The sequence below is a fragment of the Prionailurus viverrinus genome, chromosome A1 (assembly GCF_022837055.1).
Source record: "Prionailurus viverrinus isolate Anna chromosome A1, UM_Priviv_1.0, whole genome shotgun sequence".
Lineage (NCBI taxonomy): Eukaryota > Metazoa > Chordata > Mammalia > Carnivora > Felidae > Prionailurus > Prionailurus viverrinus.
The window spans coordinates 13,791,208-13,813,674 of NC_062561.1; the positions used below are offsets into that span (position 1 = coordinate 13,791,208).

Below are 22,467 nucleotides of genomic sequence, written 5' to 3' on the forward strand. Positions count from 1 at the left end.
GCATGGGTGTGCAAGCCAGGGAGGGGGCAGAGAGACGGAGGGGGGGGGGGAGAGAGAGAGAGAGGACCCTAAGCAGGCTCTGTGCTGCCACCGGTACAGAGCCCAACACTGGGCTCAAACTCACGAACAATGAGATCATGACCTGAGCCAAAACCAGGAGTCAGAGCCATCCAGGCACCCATTAAATACTCTATTTAAAACTATAATTTATGTTGCCCCACCCAGTACATTTGTCTTTTTTATATCGCCTTTTGTGTTCTATTTTTATCTTTATCATCTTACCTAAATTACATATTTCTTACGTTTATTATTTATGTATTGTCTGTCTCTCCTGCCCGAATATAAGCTCCATGAGACAGAGATTTTTGTTTTATTCATTGCTGTGTCTCGGGGCCTACAATAGCACCTAGAAGGCATTGGATATTTAACTAACGTGTTGAATGGATAGAATAAATGATTTTTAAAATTATCCTTTATCTAAGATTTGTCTGTTTCTCTTTTGGCCACTTTGTTTCTACTGCTTCTCCTTTGTGCTGTTTACTTCTTCAAATATCTGGCAGTCCTGAAATGTCTATTTATATTTATGAATGAAGAAAGCTAGGATACCACATCTCTGTATGTACAAAGGCCTCTTTTTTCATTTTCTTTTTTTTCTTTTTTCTCTTCTCTTCCTTCCCTTCCCTTTCCTCTCTTTTTTCTTTTCTTTTCAAGTCTATTTCCTTCAATGGGAAGGCTAGCTGCAAACAAGCTTTCACCAAGCCCTCCACCTACCTGCACAGCCCGCTCCCTTCCACCCAGGCTGAACTGATAAGGGCTATATCCTGTTTGCTTACACCAATCCCACACCTCAACAGAGCAATGACCTTCTCTAAAGTGCCATTCTCTGAGTTTAGCCTCAGGGTAAACAGATGAGGCTAGGAACTCTGTGTGTATGTTGATGATGGAGAGAACAAACAGGAAGGAAAGGTAGAGGAGGCCAGACCAACACATCTGTTCAGAAGATATCCCTTCAAGGAGCCATTTCAATGGGTCCCTCCTTTACCCCCCCCCCTTTTTTTTTTTTTTTTGTCTATGTGCTGTCTCCAACTGTCTGAGTGAGGAACCATTCTTTCTCACAAGGGAGAATTCTCTACTTCAGACTCCGTCACGTATTTGACATGAAGTGCCCCCCATTCTAATGTATTCCTCAGCAAAACCCATCTATTTTCAATCTTCTAGAAATTCTCTACGGAATTGACTGGCCTGTTTCCCCAACCTACATCACTTTCTTCTCTGCCTATGATGACTCTATTTCCTTTTGTTTTAACTAGTATCTTTGCGGAATGTAGTGAGAAACATGCATAAAGAAATGTTTAGTCCTCTATCTTGAAAAAGAGCCAGAAGAATCTCTGATGACACAATAGCACTTGTTAGCAAAAGGAGAAAGCCATTTATCTGAAGTAGAGAACACTCTTAACTTTCACTTCAGTTTCGTTTTCTTTTTTTAAATTCAAGTAAAATTACACTTCATATGTTGAATTTTAATTCAATGTTTTTAAGCATCCAAGAGGAAGCTTGCTGTGTGAACACTGGAGAATGTAGCCATTCTCACACACCAGGTCACAGTCATCATCCATACCGTCTTCAAAGTGATGGATGGAAAGGCATGAGAGGTGATTAAAGACAGCAGAATGTTTCTACCATTCATCCACAAACCCACAGACACCTGATGTATATGTCACGCAAATTCACATATCTGCTTTATCCCAGAATTCTTTAGAGAGATTATATAAATCCCTTACTCTAATATGGTCTTTGTATTTGCAATGCCCAAAAGACAAGGGCAAAATTGATTTTATAACAGACTCTGCCATTTAAAAATACAATGTATTTTATCCTTGGTAATAACCACAAAGTGATAAATTGACAGTTTTTAAATGTATGTCAAATTTCTTTTGTTATCATCAAATTGAAAAATATTTCTAAATGCATTCCCTGGTGACAACTGACAATGACTTTGGTCTCCTCAAATCTTTGATTCAAATATGTCATGGATTTAAAGAAATACACTTCAGAATAAATTCCTCGAAGATGAAAATTTTCTTATGGATTTAATGCATTCTAATGGTTAAACTGTTTCTTCTTTCCCCAAGTTAATTGTAAAATAGAATAAACGTGAACCGGATTACATTACAGCAAAAGTGGTACAGGACCCTACCATGTTATACATAAATAGTTACTGCAGGCATAGTCTCTACAAAAAGCAAAGGTTGTTACAATGAAGACAAGGGCTGCTCTTTGAAGAGAATGTAAAACTCTCCAAGTAACAATTTATAATGTTTCTTCAAGGCATTGATCTAAATTATACTTACCTTAAAACCAATGAAACAGCAACGTTCATTAACAAAGTAGGTGACTGCATACATGGCTTAATTTGAAGGTTGCCCCGAGCTCTCTCCTTTAACGGAATGCCATGATTCTTAGAACCCACAAAGTCTGACCTGTTCTTTGAGCCTTTTAGGAGGATCTTAAAACGTGCTGAAAAGGTTATTGGGCAAAAAGATGGAGCTTACAACTGGGAGAGAATCTAATGATCATGGGTTTTTACCTCCAATTATTAGCTATACAATCTCCACCAATAAACTCTTTCATTTCAGGCTCTTATAAATCAAAAATCACTCAAACCCTCTTAAGTAAGAAAGAGAATTTATTTTTAATTCAGTGAAGTATCACAGGAACCACAAAACAAAAACAAACAAACAAACAAACAAACAAACAAACAAACAAAAAACATGCCAGCCAAAGGATGGATAAAATTCAAAGTAACTTTGGGAGCAATCCCTTTCAAACTTCCATTTCTCTCACCATATCTGTGCTTCTTGGAATGCTTCTGTCATTTTCCTTAGTGTTGTTGAGATTCCTCTGCTTACCCATCTTAAGCATGACCATAAATGGCAGCCTCCTCATTAGGCCTACAGATCCTTAAGTTAGCAACCTACTGCTGGACTTTTTAAAAAAATTTTAATGTTCATTTATTTTTGAGAGAGAGAGAGAGCGAATGGGGGGAGGGGCAGAGAGAGAGGGAGACACAGTCTCCTGAAGCAGGCTCCAGGCTCCACCTAGAGCCCCACGCAGGGCTCCAACTCAGGAACAGTGAGATCATGACCTGAGCCAAAGTCAGAGGCTTGACTGACTGAGCCACCCAGGTGCCCCACAGCTGGATTTTTTTTTTTTTTTTTTTGATTCCATGTCCAGAGAGGAAAGATCAGATTGCAATAGCTCATGCTTTCCTACCAGACCAATCTCCTGGAGTCCTGGGGTCCCTAGCAAACATTTACCTTGGCCCAATACCTGTGGCCAGGGAGAGTGTGGTCACACAGGAAGTGGGTGTATCCAAGTGGCCAGGCAGCAAGGAGGCAGCAGGAAGACACAGTCTCTAGTAAACTTTCTTCATCTCATTTCCTCATCTGCAAGACCTGGACCAGCAATCCGCTTCACATATGTGTAGGGGGAGGGATTGAGGTATTTTGTTGACTTTTTACTTAGATCGACTTAGGATGACATATTGCCCTTCTGTGCTTTTTGGCAAATACCACCATTTTATTCACTTTAATATAGCTGACATCACTGATGGTGACTGTCTTCCTGTTTGATCTTCATTGCAATGTTAGCATACATGAGAGTTGGCTCCAGGGTACGTAAGCACTGCCTGAACTACTGCAACATCTCACTGAGACCAGTTTATTCAACAACTCATATTTGTAGATCATCTTCTAGTTCAGAAAGTGCTCCGCAGGACTAAAGGGAACCACATCTAGTTCTGCCCCTGCCTCTAGGTGCCATCATTTTGTGTGGTGATGTGTGCTGGCCACGTACACTGCATAGGCTTCCCTTCCAAGGCCCATTACGTTCCTACTTCTGCTGCAACCCTGTCGTCTTGAGGCCAGAGCTCTGCTCACCTGGGATTCAGGTATGCTGGTGCTGCTTCTTTAAGACAGAAGGCTGCCAAACACGTGACTCGTGATTGCAGTTTGATTTTTTAAATGATAAAAATAAGCCAATAGGTGAGCCCAGTGTTTACTGGAGGAAAACACTCAGGATGAGGGTGCTCTGGGAAGTCAGGGAGCCAAAGAAGCAGTGGCCTAATTTTCAAATAAAGCAGAAAACTTAAGAGATTAATGTAGTTTGGTTCAGAAACTCTTGTCGTTTCCTGATTACCCAAAGATCAAAAAGTTACCTCGTTCTCTTCTTTATTTCAAACTTCTTGATATCTTGCACTATGGTTAAAGATCTTGGATAATTACTACCATATTTTCACAACTTCAGAGGTGAAAATGTAGCCTGTAGTCTTCTTACAACTATCTTAAAGAAGCAGGTGTCCTGCAAAAGGCGACTGCTTTAAAGCCCCATCCACAAATTATTGCTATACTTCTCTGTGGGTTCTTCCTATTAAAAAACAAAACAAAACAAAACAAAACAAAACAAAACATTATATGTAATTGGACCAATGAATTGTATCCAGGATCCACCTTTAACTATAAGTTTTAGGAGACAGTATAAAAGCAATCTAATAGCAACCTGTGTTAGATGTGTTTCTTATCAGCTTCTCAGTTTCCAAACTCATCAAATATTGAACTTCCTGGAGCCAAAACCAACCCTCCAGAAGCTGAAACATTTATTTAGAACTACACTCAGAATATAAAGAGCTGGGACAGGAAAGAAAAACAAGTCAATACAAGCACAGTGTTCGTTTCTCCCAGAATGTGTGTTCTGAAAGACAAATACTGAGCCGCAAACACTGAAAGCCATGTCTGCTGTTCTCCAGTTCCTATGACTACCCCTGCCCCCTGTGCAAATCGTAGCAAGGGTTCCATTACCACCCACCGTGGGAAGCCACAGTCTGGAATCAGGACCAACAGAAGCCAGATCTAGTACTGCTCCTGTCTCTAGATACTTGTGTGGCTTAGCTTCTTGATCTGCCAATCTTAAAATGGGATCATACATTAATACTTGATTTGCTTACTTCAATTGGTTGTTTAAAGTAGAAAATATGATTGGGGAGCCTGTGTGGCTCAGTCGGTTGAGCATCTGACTCTTGATTTTGGTTCAGGTCATGATCCCAGGGTCACGGGATTGAGCCCCGTGTCGGACTCCACCCTGAGTGTGGAGTCTGCTTTGGATTCTCTCTCTCTCTGTCTCTCTCTCCCTCTGTCTCTCTCTCTCTCTGTCTTGCTTTCCAGTAAAATAAATAAATAAATAAAATAAAATAAAACATAAAATAAGATCATATATGTGAAACTACTTTGAAACTAAAAGTTGTTCTACAAAATCAGGAATGAATGAAGTGAAGGTACGATATTTTTGTTGAGAACTCAAACATGGTTTCTGCTCTTAGCCACTGAAGAGAAGCCTCAAACTATGTAATTTTCTTTTCTTAGTTATAAACAATTGAGGAAAGAATGTTCTTACTCTGATGTATTCCCTCTCACCAACATCCCACCAGGCCTTCAGAATTCTGCTGACATTTTCCTCGACAAGTATGAGGATTTCACTGACATTTTCCTCAAGGCCTTTTCAGCTTCTGACTGTACCACAGTCCCAAAGCCGGTGCCACATGTCTCAGGGTTTTGTTATGACAGCACCCCCTTCTAGGTACTAAAACCCATTCAGATTATCCATCACGGCATCAGTAAACTACTCCAAAACTTAGTGGCTTAAAACAATAGCAAATATTAATTTTGCTCACAGAAGTTCATTTGGGGCAGAGCTTAGAAGAGGTAGCTCATTTTTACCTCACAGCATCATTTGGGGCTGCTTGACTAGGATCCGCAGGACCTGATTTCAAGAGGGCAAATTGGTGCTTGCCACCACCCAAGGGCTCATCAGGGCTATGGACCTGTCAGTGTGGGTCGTTGTGCAGTCGACTTAGGCTTCCTCATGGTATGGCGGCTAGGTACCAAAAGCGAGCTTCCAAGAGACAGAAAGAGAAAGTTGTAAGTGTCTTAAGGCTTGTGCCTGGAAACTGTCATAGCATCCTTTCTACCATTTTCTAGCTTTCTCTTGAATTATTGCATCGATAGAACCACCCAGAACAATGATATGTAATAATAATGATTGTGTAAAGATTTCTTAGTTTACTCCTGAGTTGAAAGGGAATGCTTCTAATGTTTTTCAAGTCAGTATAATGATGGAGTTAGCCTTGACATACCTATGTTTTATGATGTTAAAACTATCCATCTATTTCTACTTTACTAAAACATTTCACCAAGAGGGGCCTAGGCAGCTCAGTCAGTTGAGCACCCAACTCAATTTTGGCTCAGGTCATGATCTCATGGTTTGTGGGATGAAGCCCCACATTGGGCTCCACACTGACAGCACGGAGCCTGCTTGGGATTCTCTCTCTCCCCCTCTCTCTGCCCTTCTGCTGTGTGTGCACATGCGTGTGCTCTCTCTCTCTCTCTCTCTCTGTCTGTCTCTCTCTCTCTCTCTCTCTGTCTCTCTCAGGGTAAGTCAATAAACATATAAAAAACACATTTTACCAAAAATAAGTGTTGAATTTTTATCAAATGCCTTTTCAGCATCAAAGAAGATGATCATATATTTTCCCCTTTTGATGTATAAATCCCCTGACTTAGGATATTTTCAACTACTGAATCCTCCTTGCATTCCTGCAATAACCTGCTTTGATAATGATGACTTATTTTTAATACTTTATTGTATTTATTTTTATTTCATGTGTCTGTCTTTGCCACACCAAACTAAAAGGTCTTTGAAGTCAGAAGACGTTTTGTTATTCATTATTGTTTTCCCCAGGTCAAATAAAGTGACTGGTAGCCAATAGGTCCTTAGAAATATTTGTTAAATGATTTAAAGAAATTATAGGAGTTCAATAACTATTTACTGATGCCTTCTCAATGGCATTTCTAGAAAAACACTGCAACCGTGATTAGCATACTCTTGACTTATCACTTCTTTTTCTCTGCTGTGTGCATTCTTGGTCAAGGTTAATATATCTGCAACCACAATGCTGCAAACGGGCAGAGAGCTATTTCCTATGAAATCTATTTATAGGGAGTCAGAGTGTATGACCACACACACACACACATGCGCACACATACACACACCCATGAACTGGCAGAAGATTATAATAGCACCCTTTTTGAGATAGCTAAGAGGACCACTTATAGTGGTGGCAGGTAACTCTTAATTATTACTGCTAAAAAATATTCTTCAATGTTTTCATTCCTGCTGGCTACCTTCCTTAATACTAAAGGTTCTGAATCTCTGACTCCGTTCTTCATGCCTCAGTAGCCTAGCAGCAAGGAACCAAATTCCAATTTTAAATATATGGCCCAGGTTTTAGTGTGCTTCTATGGCTGAAGGTATGCTGATAGACTTAAAAAGTAGTATTAATCACAAACAATCATCTTAACCTTTTGGGAAAGACACTACCACTATTGGTATTTTTGAAAATCAATGCATCTTTCAATATAAATAAGCAATTGTAAGCCAGATAACCAAATTCAAGCCCTGATTTCATATCTTATTCATAGACTAACACATAAGTGTCCAGTATCACTGTAACTTCCATTGCGGATTATTTTAAAACAATAAAACTTTAAACATAGAAACTAAGAACTAGAAATTAAGGGATTGATAATACAAGTTTAAAGAAAAAAACTCTATCTGTAAATCTTTTTTTTTAATGTTTGTTTTTGAAAGAGAGAGCGTGAGCATGAGTAGGGGAGGGGTCAAGAGGGGGGGGGGACAGAGGATCTGAAGTGGGCTCTGAGATGACAGCAGAGAGCCTGATGCAAGCCCCAAACTCATAAACCGTAAGATCATGACCTGAACTGAAGTCAGATGCTTAACTGGCTAAGTCACCCAGGTATCCCTATCTATAAATCTTGGTAGAATTCTTCAAAGAGGTCATTTAAATTATAAAATTTAGAACCGCTGACCTAACTTCTATGAAGAATAAACATTAAAACCCAACTAACTTCATCATCTGGAGAAGTTAGAGCTTCTACAAACATGTGTCTTCTATATGGCAGACACTTAACAATTAAATAATCCTAGGATTAGAAGGGAATTGGAAGATCCCTAAAGAGTACTAAATGAAACAATAAAGGTGAAATGAATATACAAGAGCCTAATACAGAACCTGGCATTTTGTAAGCACCCTATAAGTATTTGAATTAAATCTATTTCCATTGTCAGTGATTAAAAAATAAATATTTCAGATAAAATCTCTGCAATAAGAAAGATTTTTCACCATAATTCAGAAAATCCAGATAAGCAAGCATATACATTAAATACATGGTAACACTATTATACAAGTAGACAGAATGCAACACTGGATTTCAAGTCTGAAAAAACTAAATTCAAGCTCCAGATTTAGCATTTATCAGTTGTCTGAGGTTGGAAACTTCATTTCATTCATCGAAATATCCATTTTATTACTTGTAAGAATGGGAATAATTATCTCATCACATATTGTGTGAGTTATCACAAGCACAAAATTAAGTAAGATAAATCATCAGAAAGAACAATATAAATCTAGGATATTACCATAATTGCTGTTATTGTACTAGTATATATTTTCACTCTCTGGACACTCTGAAGAGTAGGTTTAGAAAATGACATATAAATTCATCTGCAATATTATAGGAAATTTCAAAAGAGAAATGGAAATTAATACATTTTTGGAAAGTAGTTTTCCAAGGGTATAGTATGTTATAAAAATAATAAATCACTACAAATCAGATACAACAGATAAGTTTTTCCCTTAACACAGTGAATGCTTCAGACTTCATGCAGTTTTCCTCAAGAAGTTCACTTAGGGCTTAACCGAACAGCTCCATAGTGTTAAGTACAGAGGAATATATCAACCACCCTAATAAAACCATCCAGGGACTCACTAGAGAGGTTCCTCAATTCTGGAACAGTTTTACAAATATTTTTGAAATAACAATAAATCGGCTTTGGGGAGGTTGATATAAATAAATTTGAAAAGAAATTAACTATGTGTCCCTTAATTCATCATAAAATAACTTTCAGAAAAATATGCAGAAGCTTTAAACATAAAAGGCTAAATCACACATCAAGATACCTTTGCAGTAATTGGACATTTTATATTTCACAGTAAAACACTAAACTATGAAGCATGGTTTCCTAGTAACAGCAGTAATACTAGGTAAATAAAACAGAATTCAGCTTACAGCAATCAGCAACAATTCAGCTTCCAAATGAGAGGTTGAAATCATTTGGATGATTACTTTTTCATTTCCAATATCATAAAAATGGAAAAAAAGAAATTGACTTTCTAAGTGTAGAATTCTTTTTTCAAAATTTGGAGAAGACATTGAAGTGGTACCCCAATGTTCTCTGGACAATCTGGGCCCTTCTTGGCTGATGTACAATTATCCTCAACAAGGTTCTCCTTACCCAGTAATTGAAAGAGAAGGCTTCCTGCACGACATAAATTTTGAAGAGCTGAGACCAACCTCATCTCTACTCACTGATGTGTGTAATACCATACTTAAAGTGTTTTTGTTTGTCTGGGCTTCTTTGGTTGTTTTGTTTTGTTTTTTGTTCTTGCCTTTCGTGTAAGACTTTCTGGTCCCCCAAATTTCAAAAATGCAAATGTTCCAATATGCACACTCGTGTCTCAAGTATAAACCCTTCAACCCAATTAAATGCTGGACATGTATAAGAATTATACTAGGAAAAAGAAGTAGAAACTGGTACATAAGAGATGATTTGCATAAATAACTCAACTTGGTAGGTACGATTACTGAAATGCAATGGGCCTGTATTGCTTGATAATATGAAAGGAATGTAATGCAAAAATCATTAAAACATTAAACATATACATAGAATTTTTATACTATACTGTAAAAAAAAAGTCTTTGGTAACCATAGCCAGTCATTTAGAACCAATCACTAGCAAACAACAAAATGGTCAGTAAAAAAAATAATAGTGAAAAAATTCAGAAATATGATCTCCTATAAATGTTATATGTATTGCTTTTGACATGTAGAGACAGACAGAAATACTGTATTTTATTCTAGAAAAATTACTGTTCTTGGAAAGTAATGACATAACGTATGTTGCTTTTCGAGACACATCATGTTATATAGGAGGCGCACCATATGTTCATGCTTTGGAACATCCTATGCCATAGGCATAGCGATCTGTCTTGGTTATCTACCAAAAATCCATTCCCCCCCTCAATCCTCCTTCCTGAAAGATCCCAGTTTTGTTTTCTTTTGTTTCACTGCTCTGGCCTACTTCCTGTGGTCAAGTGCTTAGGAAGGATATTCTAATTTCTCGCTGATGAGTAAAGGCTGAGTCCATGCCAATCATGGGAACCCCTTGCCCGTGACTAGCATGTGGTGCAATTTTGATCAATGAAACAAGATAGAAGTCCACTGTGGAGGCTTCTTTATGTTTTGTTTTATTTTGTTTTGTTTTGTTTTGTTTTGTTTTGAAGAAACACAGAGAAAGAGACCCTCTTCTACTAGACAGTGTTTTGTCTAGGTGCAATGCCTGGCACTACTGCAGCTATTTTGTGACCATTAGAGATGATCCAGGATACTCAGCATGGCAAAGCATACCAACAGATAAAATCCAGATCCTTTACATCATTGAGTGGCTGAATTAACCAATCCTGGAACTCTTTTGCCTCTGGACTTCTTATTGTGTAAGCTAATACGTATTATTATTAGTGTTTAAGCCAATGGGGTTGAGGTTTTTTGTAGCCAGAAGTATTCCAAATACTACAGAATGTACGTTTATCACAGCAAAGCATTTGAAAAGTCTCTTGTAATATCCCTGTACATTCGATAGAGAAATGTGGGTTGAAAAATAATTTAATTGGGCAGGTTAATAGATGCTTAAACAATGGAGGGAAGCGTTTGGTAATATGTTTCACAGTTCTTTTTGCCTTTAGCTTCTTCTGCTGAACTTTGTTTGCAATCAACAATGGGTAACTACACAGAAGACATAAAACATATAGATGATTTCACAGAGAGCAATAACGTGCTAGATGACAGAATCAGAACTGAACACGTTTTTAAGTCAAAGAATGATATGAATGCCCACTACTTCTCTCCTACCTCAAGATTCTTTTCAGTTTTTATCCATGTGAGCTATCTTATCTGTGAAGCTTTTCCTTATCCCTCACTCCTAGGCACAATGTAACACACATATAGAATCCCAGTCCTGGCCCTTGCCTCTACCACTATCAAAGCTTTCACTGCAGCTTTGCAGTAAATATATATATTTACTTATCTCTATACATGTGAGCTCCTGGAAAACAGAAACCATGCTGTAGTCATCTTTGTACCTTCAGCCTCCCACTTGATGCTATTGGTGCAATAAATGTCTACGTGAGTAAGTAAGCAAATGAATGAACAAATGGATTCATTTTATTTTATTTTTTTATGTTTTTTCAATATATGAAATTTACTGTCAAATTGGTTTCCATACAACACCCAGTGCTCATCCCAAAAGGTGCCCTCCTCAATACCCATAGCCCCCCCTCCCCTCCCTCCCACCCCGCATCAACCCTCAGTTTGTTCTCAGCTTTTAAGAGTCTCTTATGCTTTGGCTCTCTCCCACTCTAACCTCTTTTTATTTTTTTTTCCTTCCCCTCCCCCATGGGTTTCCGTTAAGTTTCTCAGGATCCACATAAGAGTGAAAACATATGGTATTTGTCTTTCTCAGTATGGCTTATTTCACTGAGCATAACACTCTCCAGTAAATGGATCGATTTTAAAGAAACAGCTTCATTTACAGAATGCTGAAGGATAAGAACAAAAGAAACAACATTGAAAATTCCGTGGAAACTACCGAAAACCAGGAACGATCGAGTTTAGACTCGATACCACACATAGTCTCCTGACTGAGCCTTCCTTTCTTGCATTGGTAACTTGTCCACAAATGTGTGTACACATGCATGAACACACAATGTAACATTATAGGTGGCCACAAGTTTTCACGCTTTCTTTGCAACCGCACTAAATTGCTTGAACTACATTTTAAACAATAATCACTATGCATTCGCAGTTACTGTAGAAATTGCTGGTCGGCTAGACAAGAGTAATTTGTGTTTCAGCCTCTCAAAAGTCCTTTGCCCCGATGGTGACGATGTAGAATACTTGGCATTAAAATCTAATCCATAGGAGTGGCTGGATGGTGCGGCCAGTTAAGCGTCCAACTGTCTATCTCGGCTCAGGTCGTGATCTCATCGTTTGTGAGCTTGAGCCCCTGCATCAGGCTCTGTGTTGATGGAGCAAAGCCTGCTTGGCATTCTGTCTCTCTTTCTCTCTGCCCTTCCTCTGCATGTGCACAGGCTCTCTCTCTCTCTCTCAAAATAACTTAAATAAATAAATAAAACCATTAAAATAAACAAACTTAAATAAATAAAACCTTTAAAAAAAACATAAAATCTAATCCCTATATAATTTCCTGTTCCTTCAACCGACTGCTTAAACTGTTTTACTTCCCACTGTCTTCCCCAGTGTCTTCTCCTCGTTCCCTTCCAAATTCACATTAACATATAACCTGGGATACAAGATATAAGATTCTTTACCATACACAACTAAATCTGCGTTATATGCTTTCTAGAAAACCTAACAATGCAAACTAAAGTATATATGTATGTTAAGAATTAAAAGGATATATCCAGTTAACTTAAGAAATAGAAATGCATCGTTTTCAGAGCATAGCAAGAAAGCCGGAGGAATGATACACTAATGCTTTGTTTTAACTCAAAGGCACAGCCACCAGAAATCAAAAATAGGTTAATAAAATCACCGACCAGATAATAAAAACAAATGAATACTAGAGGTTTGTTTTTTTTTTTAATTTTTTTTTTCAACGTTTATTTATTTTGGGGACAGAGAGAGACAGAGCATGAATGGGGGAGGGGCAGAGAGAGAGGGAGACACAGAATCGGAAACAGGCTCCAGGCTCCGGAGCCATCAGCCCAGAGCCTGACGCGGGGCTTGAACTCACGGACCGCGAGATCGTGACCTGGCTGAAGTCGGACGCTTAACCGACTGCGCCACCCAGGCGCCCCATAGAGTTTTATTTCATTATCAAACCAGGCTCCAAGTTAACTCCTGTATGTGGAATGAGCTCTTGCTAAACATTCTTGAAAGTCCTCATTTAGATTGTGTTGTAAAATCAAACTGAGAATTGGCGCAAAAACTGAACACCTGAAAACTCATGTATGAGCCTTAGAGAAGACAAATTTAAATTGTCGCTTAGAATTTAGAAAATGTGAGTATAAGGCACTTCAGCAGTTATTTTCACCTAAACTTAAGCGATCCAGTCAAGAGGTCACCAGCCTCTACTGTCTCAGACTATGGTAACCACTGCTTCCTTCAGCTCTAAGTGAAAATTATTTGTAAGAAATATAGTGCTAGGAGATACCCAGGATAATAGCTTCTCTATGTCATGTCTCCCACGATTCTTAGAGATTTGTGCTTTGTTGCAGTGTGTTAAATATAGAAAAAGGAAAAGTGAACATTACACTAACCTACATGTATATGTGTGATAGAATACAGGAGAAGTTCAAATATTAAATTTTAAAACTCAGTTCAATAAAAACTCAACTCAATAATAACTGACTGAGCACACACTCTAGGTCCTGTTATATATTTTATGCTGTGTTATGTATTGATTTTTTAAAAGTCACATTTATAAGAGCTCTGCACTCAAAAAGTCGTATCCTCCTAAGGAAAGTATAACTGAATGGCGAAGGTAAGTGTTTCTCAATGCATTTTTAACCACTAAATATTCACCATCAACTAGTCACATCATGTTCCTATAGACCTCAGGTCTGAGCCTGAGGCCAAATGCGGTGAGATGTTTGGGGAGCCTGCAAGTGGATGAGTATATCTTGCATATGGCCGTCAGGCTAGAAGGCAGAGGGCAGCCTGTAGAAGGTTTAAAATATTGGCTCCAAAGCTCTCGACATGTTTCATGACAAGAAGTGTGGTCTTTACCCCCAACCCACGAATCAGTAGGCTTGTGATTGCTCCAATTGAGATGAATAGAGTGAAGGTGACCCTGACTTTTGAGCTAGATCAGAAGAGGCCACACAATTTCCACCTGGTTCTCTTTTGAATTCTTGCTCTTTGAATGTGTCCTTTCAGGAAATCTAAGAGCCCAAGAGCCACAGAGTGAGAAGCCCAAATCCATGGAACAGCAGTGCGTAAGTGCTCTTACTGACATCCCCCCCATTGACTTCTCATTTTGAGTCATCCTCTCTGAAATGCATGCGTGTGAGAGAAGAATACTCTAGATCAGTGTTCTCAAATATTAGCATGCATTAGAGTCACGTGAGGGCTTGTTAAAAACATAGATTATTGAGTCCCACTGTTAAAATTTCTAGTTCAGTACATCTGGGGTGGGACTCTACAATTTGCATCTAAGTTTCCCAGTGATTTGAGAAGCACTGCTGTAGATGATTCAAGTCACCAACCACTGGTGAAACCCCAACATCATGGAGCAGAGATAAGCCATACCTGTTCTGCCCTGTCTGGATTCCTTAGCCCACCTTTTCCCATTCAAGAAGGTATTTAAGAATGAAAATTAGTAAAATGACATTATAGGAAACTTTTAATTGATTCTAATTGATTTCAAAGTACAACATTCACAAACTTTCATGCTTTAATGATTAGCTTTAATTATTAATGTGATACAACACAGTTCACAAGTGATTGCAAAACATTGCTGCTTACTCACCACATCTAGAAGACTCCCCTGTTTAAGAGCAGGAGCTTTGCAATCAGCAGCACTTGTTTTGAACCTCACCTCTGCTACTTAAATGCTAACACAGCAATGGATGGGGAAGGGGAGAAACCGAAGGGATTTGTCTGCCTGGCTTTAAATCCTGGTTCTATCACCTTCCAGTTATATGTGATCTGAATCAAAATACAGTAACAAAAATACATTGGTTTCTGAGCATAATTTGCTCCAAAAACATGCTTGTAATCCAAAGCACTTGTATATCAAAGTTAATTTCAAGAATCATTGGCTCTGCTGTGATCACGTGACATTCGGCATCACATACTACTTGTATTGCAAGAGATCGCTCGTTTATCAAGTTAAAATGTATTAGAAATGTTTGCTCATGTTGAGGAACACTCACAGAGAAAGTTACTGTACTTAAGTTACTGTATTTAATCTGTGTAAGCCTCTGTGTCTTCATTCCTAGAATGGCCTGAGAAGATTGTTGTGGTCATTAAATAAGATAATGCTCTTGAAACAGTGCCTGGGACTGAGAAGTCACCCTGTAAATATGTTATGAAATGGTATGTGTGGTTAAATAGGCTTTTCACCACTCTGAGAATTAGAGCTTCCTTTACAAAGCCATTCTAACAGTCAATATCAACTGCATAAGGTGATCGTTAGGATTAACTAATAAATAATACGTACCCAATAAATGGCAGATGATGATGATGATTATACTGTTATGAAACAGGATACTTCCAGGGACAGAAAGTACAAATGAGCAAGTTCTATTCCAATACAATAGAGCTTGCATGTGGGGTGACAGCAGCACACAGTGTCTTAGTCTGGCACTGATCCAACAGTACAGGAGTATGTGTTATTAAAAGCTCCATGATAGGGGCGCCTGGGTGGCTCAGTCAGTTGGGCGTCCGACTTTGGCTCAGGTCATGTTCTCACGGTCTTTCAAGCCCCACGTCGGACTCTGTGCTGACAGTTCAGAGCCTGGACCTGCTTCGGATTTTGTGTCTCTCTCTCTCTGGCCCTCCCCCTCTCATGCTCTGTCTCGCTCTCTCTCTCAAAAATAAATAAACATTAAAAAATAATAATAATAAATAAATAAAAGCTCCATGATAGAATCAAAGGGATTCCTGAAAGTCTGTTCATATACGCTCTAAAGCTAGAGTAAGGACTGCACTAAATCATCATATATTCTGGCTACCGGCCTATTAATGTCAGATCCCAGGAGATGTGAATCAAGAAATTTCTCAACCTCTAGAATCTATGCCTCTTTCTTCTCTTGATACCCAAAGTATTAGTTTGAGGTATCATTTTTGCTAAACCTTGTACTAATGGATTATTAGGCAGGCAGAAAATCCAAAGGAATATTAATGAGTAATGAATATGTTAGCTAATAACTCTGAGATGATGCTCTTCAGGGACGAAGAACTTTAAGAAACAAAGAACCTTCGGGGCCCCACAGAATAAATCTATAGTAACGTAACAATGGATGAGGAGGTTGCCATTTTGATGCAAGATTTTTCTCAGGTCAGTTAGACTACAGCACACAGCAGGCTGCTTTCTTCTAAGGCTGACCTGATGATTACAGGTTTTACAAGACACAGACATGGCTTTCTTTAAAAATTGTTTCTCTGGGTGCCTGGGTGGCTCAGTTGGTTAAGCGTCCGACTTCAGCTCAGGTCATGATCTCTCAATCTGTGGGTTCGATCCCTGCGTTGTGCTCTGTGCTGACAGCTCAGAGCCTGGAGCTGGCTTCAGATTCTGTGTCTCCCTCCCTCTCTGTCCCTCCCTTACTTGCATTCTGTCTTTCTGTCTCTCAAAAATAAATAAACATTAGAAAATTTAAAGAAATATATTGTTTTTCAGTCATGATGTATTCTGTTCTTTGTGTAACCAGAAGAATGCTGAAAAGAGAGTTAGGTAAATATTTTCCTTCTCTTTGGGCAGGGAAGAATTTTATAAGCATAAAGAAATACAAGAGGTCACAGAGGAAAAGATAAACAGATTTGTCTACAAAAAAGAATTGAAACCTTCCAGATGTTAGGAAATACCATAAACTAAATAAAAAACTGAGAAATAACATCACCCACAAAGCATTTATGTCTATAATATACAAATCAATAACAAAACTCTAGCATCTCAATAGAAATAGGATCTAAAACTAGACACAGATACTTTACATTATTAATGGAAAAAGAATTGCAAACTTAAACTATATACATTTTTCCCCTTAACAAATTAGCAAAGATTTTGAAATATGTTAATATTTTATGCTGGTGAAGAATGTTAAGACCAAGATTCTAATAACCTTCTCATGAAAGTGGTCCAATTTTTCTGGAAAGCAATTTGGCTAAATAAATGAGAAGTAATAAAAAATGTTTCAATCCTTGATCCTATGAACCCACTTCTAAGGAAACTTGGAAAATGTCCCTATTTAACAGTCAAGAGTTTCAGTCAAAATTTGAAGTACAAAGATATTTACCATGGCTTTCTTTATAACAGCAAAATTTATGGAATAACATATATTCAACATTATGGAGTAAATAGCTGTATACTTCTTATGAATATTATGCAGTCATATAAAAATTTCAAATAATGTTAGTGATCTCAGAAAATTCACACCAGAATATTAATGGAAAAAAATCAAGATACAGAACAGGAGTCATCAGAGACAGCTTTTGAAATATTTTGGTATTGGCTTTCTGGAGTGCTGCATTGAAGCATATTCTGACATAGCATCTGGGCTCAGCAGGAAAGAAAGCTGTGATCAGTAATATCTGCCATGGGCAAAAAAGGCAGGAAGTAGTGGTACACATGCTCTATATCTACCATCCCTAGTGGTATATGCAATATGGTCCCAATCATTCATCAACATACACGTGTACCCTTTGTGTGCACACGCATGTGCACGTGGATACGTATAGAATCACTCCACTGTAACTGTGATTATCTCTACCTTGTGATATTAGGGTGATTTGGTTTTATTAAAATATTTTGGTATTTTTCAAATTTTCTACATTGAGCACATATTAGTTTTCTATTGTTGTTATTTTTTAGATTTTCGAATTGTCCAGGTGATTTTTTTTTTTTTTAACAAGTTGTTACATTCACTCTGGGGAAGGTGGCAGGAGTAAAAGGGATAAAAATACAGGCAAATAAATTCTAGAGAGATTTTCTTAGGCACGTTTGTTTCTTTTTCTAGAAGGTAAATGTGTTATTAGAGTTAGAAATATCTTTCCAGAAGGTAAATGTGTTATTAGAGTTAGAAATATCTTTCCCAGTGCAGGTTAGCTCAAAATCTCTTCGAATTTGGTTATGAATAAGAATGTGACCTTTTGTCTCCTATGGAAATCCAAGCACTTGAAGGAAGATTTTTGTGAATGAGCTGAAAAAAGAATCAATTTTTGTCAGTATAAATAGCCAAAGGTCCTGAAACTAATAAGACCACCTTTGAAAAGGCCAGTCTTATAATGAGGTTGTAAATTTTTTAAACAATTAATCACCTTTTTTTTTAAACTTTACTAATTTGTATACTGCTCAGTCATCCCCACTCTTGAAGCTGATTTTGATGTTTTCAAAGCTCTGATTTCTTTGCAGACAATAATTACCAGGTGAAGAAGCAAGCTGGTATGGTTTCTTGGCTGAATTTCTTCCACCTTATGAGGCTGTCTCAAAATTGGAAGCCATAAGCTTCAGGGAGTCAGAGACAAAGGGCCCAGATGCAGCTCTCCCTTTAATTAGCTCTGTGACATGAGACAAGTCATTTTCTCTATTCCCTTTCAGAATTTCCACATTGGTAATATGAAAATATACTGTTACTGTCCTCCAGGGCAGGATATGTGAGGATAAATTGGGTAAAAGATGCAAGATGTATAAGCCGATGGGAGGCCATCCTTCCTACTGGGTCTCTCTCCCACATGACAGTGTACAAATCCCTCCTAAGGTGTTAACTGATAATTAGAATGTTAACTAGCAGCCAAGGAGTCAGTGATATTTGAGGGTTTTTGTTTTGTTTTGTTTTTTAAGAAAATTAAGGGGGACTGTCCGGAATTTCCAAAGTGGACAGTGCCAGCAAGGTGGCCAGTGCTGATCCCAGGGAGCTTTGCGGGAGGATGTCTGGCTATAGTTTTCCCCAATCGTCACCAAATACCCTTCAACCTAAAATCCATTAAGACAATCATATATTGCCTTTTATTAAGCCATATTCGACTATAGCTGAGTGAATTTGTCACCTTGCTCGCAACTAATGTTTGCATTCCTCTGCTCCTTCATTATTTTTTGATGCTCCTAGAAACATCGAGGTAAGTGTTAAGGTGCTGCTAACCACCAGTACTGAGAGTAGAAGCAGACGGTGAGAACCAGAACTGGTATCTAACTGGGGAAAACCTAAATACACCAAGAATACTCCCCAAAGTGAGGACTCTCATTGTATCAATGCAAAGACCCCTTTATCTTTCCTTCCTTACCATGTCTATATCTGTTGCAGGTTTAACAAATGCTTCCTCTGTGGAGGTACTGTGCTACACCTGCTTATCCATGGATGGATGTAAGTACAGCATGGAAAGAGTTTTTATGGACTGTATTACATCACTTTTAGAAATAGTTATATTTCCAAATTGTGGACTTTCAAAAAAATTATCTATGCTCAAATACTGAAGCATGAAAGTCTTGATTTGCACTTAGTGAAGGATATCACTAAGGGTAGCCTCATCTGCCCTGGAGCACAGCAAAACCCCCCCAAAAAAAACAAAAAAAAAACCTAGTAGTTTAAATAACAACTAGACCATAAGTGAAAGAAATCCACTTACTCTAACCCTACAGTTATAGCATCCATCTTTCTGCATCATCAGAGCAGTTCAATTTGGCAAACATCACTGCTGTCTTATTTTAAGAAATTGCCACAGCCACCCCGACCACCACCCTGATCAGTCAGCAGCCATCAACATTGAGGCAAATCCCTCCACCAGTAAAAAGATTACAAATTGCTGAAAGCATTTATTAGTGATGTGATATATTTTTATAAATATTTATTTATTTATTTACTTATTTATTTATTTATTTATTTTTGAGAGAGAAAGAGAGCACAAGTGGAGGAGAGTCAGAGAGAGAGAGAGGGAAGACACAGAATCTGAAGCAGGCTCCAAGCTCTGAGCTGTCAGCACAGAACCCAATGCAGGGCTCAAACTCATGGATCATGAGATCATGACCTGAACTGAAGTCCAACGGTTAACTGACTGAGTCACTGAGCACCCCATGACATTTTTAAATGAAGATATACACATTGTTTTTTTAAGACATGGGGCGCCTGGGTGGCTCAGTCGGTTAAGCATCCGACTTCACCCGGGTCACGATCTCGCGGTCCGTGAGTTTGAGCCCCGCGTCAGGCTCTGGGCTGATGGCTCAGAGCCTGGAGCCTGCTTCCAATTCTGTGTCTCCCTCTTTCCCTGCCCTTCCACCATTCATGCTCTGTCTCTCTCTGTCTCAAAAATAAATAAACGTTAAAAAAAAATTAAAAAAAAAAGACATAATGCTATAGCACACTTACCAGGGTACTTTGCAGTATAAACATAACTTTTGTATGCATTGGGACACCAAAAACTTTATTTGACTCGCTTTATTGTAGCACGTGCTTTATTGCAGTGGTTTGGAACTGAACCCACAATTTCTCCAAAGTAAGCCTATATTTACAATAGCCAAGGTAGGGAAGCAACCCAAATGTCCACCAATAGATGAATGCATAAAGAAGATGTGGTATATGTGTATGATAGAATCCTATTCATTCATAAAAAAAGAATGAAGTCTTTCCATTTATAGCAACATGAATGAACCTAGGGGGTATTGTGCTAAGTGCAATATATCAGACAGAGAAAGACAAAAGCCATATTGCTTTGGGATCATTGAACACTGTTGTCAAGAAAGAATCCTCGAGGGCCACCTGGGTGGCTCAGTTGGTTAAGCGTTGGACTCTTGATTTGGGGTCAGGTCATGGTCTCATCGTTCATGGGATTGAGCCCCTTGTGGGACTCTGTGCTGACAGTGAGGAGCCTGCTTGGGATTCTCTCTCTCCCTCTCTCCATGTTCCTCCCCGGCTTGTGTGCTCTCTCTCTCTCTCTTTCTCTCTCTCAAAATAAATAAATAAACTTTAAAAAAAAAAAGGAAAGAATCCTTGAGACATTTTATTGTGCAACATAGTAGGTTTATTCAAGTAGCACAGGGATAGGACCTGTGGGCAGAAAGAGCTGCACTTATGCTCTATGAAGCTGGTGGTTATGTGCTTAGTGCCCAAGGGGGAGGGGACATACAAGGAGTACTAGATCATAAATGTCTTCTTCAAAAATTCTACTCATAAAACTGCTTTTGCAAGATTTCTCTGGTATTTATAATTGAGTTTGTTATTAACTATCAATGAGATTTATAGGCTATCACGAGACCCTTTAAGAATATAGCAACCAGCATTTATTTGATCCTTATCAAAACTATACAGGCCATAGGTCAGGTTGCTGGCCTAAAGGTGAACACTTTTCTGGTTCTACACTTCATCAATACAATTTCACTTATATGTGGATTCTAAAAAAGAAACAAGCAAACAAACCAAAACAGAAACAGACTCACAAATACAGGTAACTGATTGTTGATTACCAGAGGGCAGACTAGGTGAAGGGGACTAAGGGTTGCACACTTCCAGTTACAAAATAAAATAAGTCATGGGGATATAATGAACAGCATAGGGAATATTGTCAATAATATTATAATAACTTTGTATGATGATAGATGGAAACTAGACTCACAGGGATCATTTCATAATGTATAAAGATATTTAATCACTCTGATGCACATCTGAAACTAATAGGATATTGTTTGTCAATTATATTTCGGTGAGAAGAAAAAGTTTAAGCTATATAAAAATAATACTTAACATGGCCGGTGGGGGTATAAATTGCTTTTCCATTCTAGAAAGCAATTTAGCCAAATACATTGGAGCTTTAAATGTTCCCATGCCATTTGACCCAGTATACTTTCAGGAGTTTATACAAATTAAATGATCATGAACGTAGACAACTATTCTTATCTATAAAAATATTCATATGTATTATTTATAACAACAAAGGTAGCAACTAAATGTCCATAAAATAGAGGAAACTGCATATGATGGTACCTTCTGCATTATTATGCATATTACACAATATAATGTAGCCATTCAAATGATAATTATATAGACTTTAAATAAGTGAACATGCAGACAAAATCATATTAGATACTATAAGGTTATAAAACTATATACGCAGAATAATCCCAAACTGGCTAATAGTCAATAAACACTTAAAAACAGAAGACTGGAAGAAAATACACAAAAATATTAATAAGATTATTTCTGGGGTTGGTGCTTATGGGTGAATTTTGTGTTTTTAAAACTTTTTCACATTTTTCTAAAAACTTAAATAATGGTCATATAATATCTTTCAAATAATAAAAAAAAAAGGTTTTCTCCACCTCCCCCAAAAAATTTTCTTTGGAGAGATTAAAATTTTTTAACACAATATCCACCCAAAGTATATATCTGTACGTAAGTATGATATGGAATTTTGTGTAAAATTAAAGATATTGTTGAAACTTGATTCTCTGTCCCAAGGGTAGCCATTTTTTCATGACCAAAGTTAAAAATGTCATTGAAGAGCATTAGAAAGACACACTTATCCAAAATAAAGAATGTTTTAAAAATG

The 22,467-nt window shown here is 37.9% G+C and overlaps 1 long non-coding RNA gene across 1 annotated transcript in view; it reads right to left on the reverse strand.

Annotated features, from left to right (window-relative positions):
* Window positions 1–3,122: 3,122 nt before the first annotated feature.
* The window catches only part of LOC125168196 (uncharacterized), a 46,485-nt gene continuing 27,140 nt past the window's right edge, over window positions 3,123–22,467 (reverse strand). Inside the window, exons 2-3 of the long non-coding RNA XR_007153121.1 lie at window positions 5,772–5,946; window positions 3,123–4,425 (exon numbers count right to left, since the gene is read on the reverse strand). This is a non-coding gene — a long non-coding RNA (uncharacterized LOC125168196). The remainder of the gene's footprint in view (window positions 4,426–5,771; window positions 5,947–22,467) is intronic.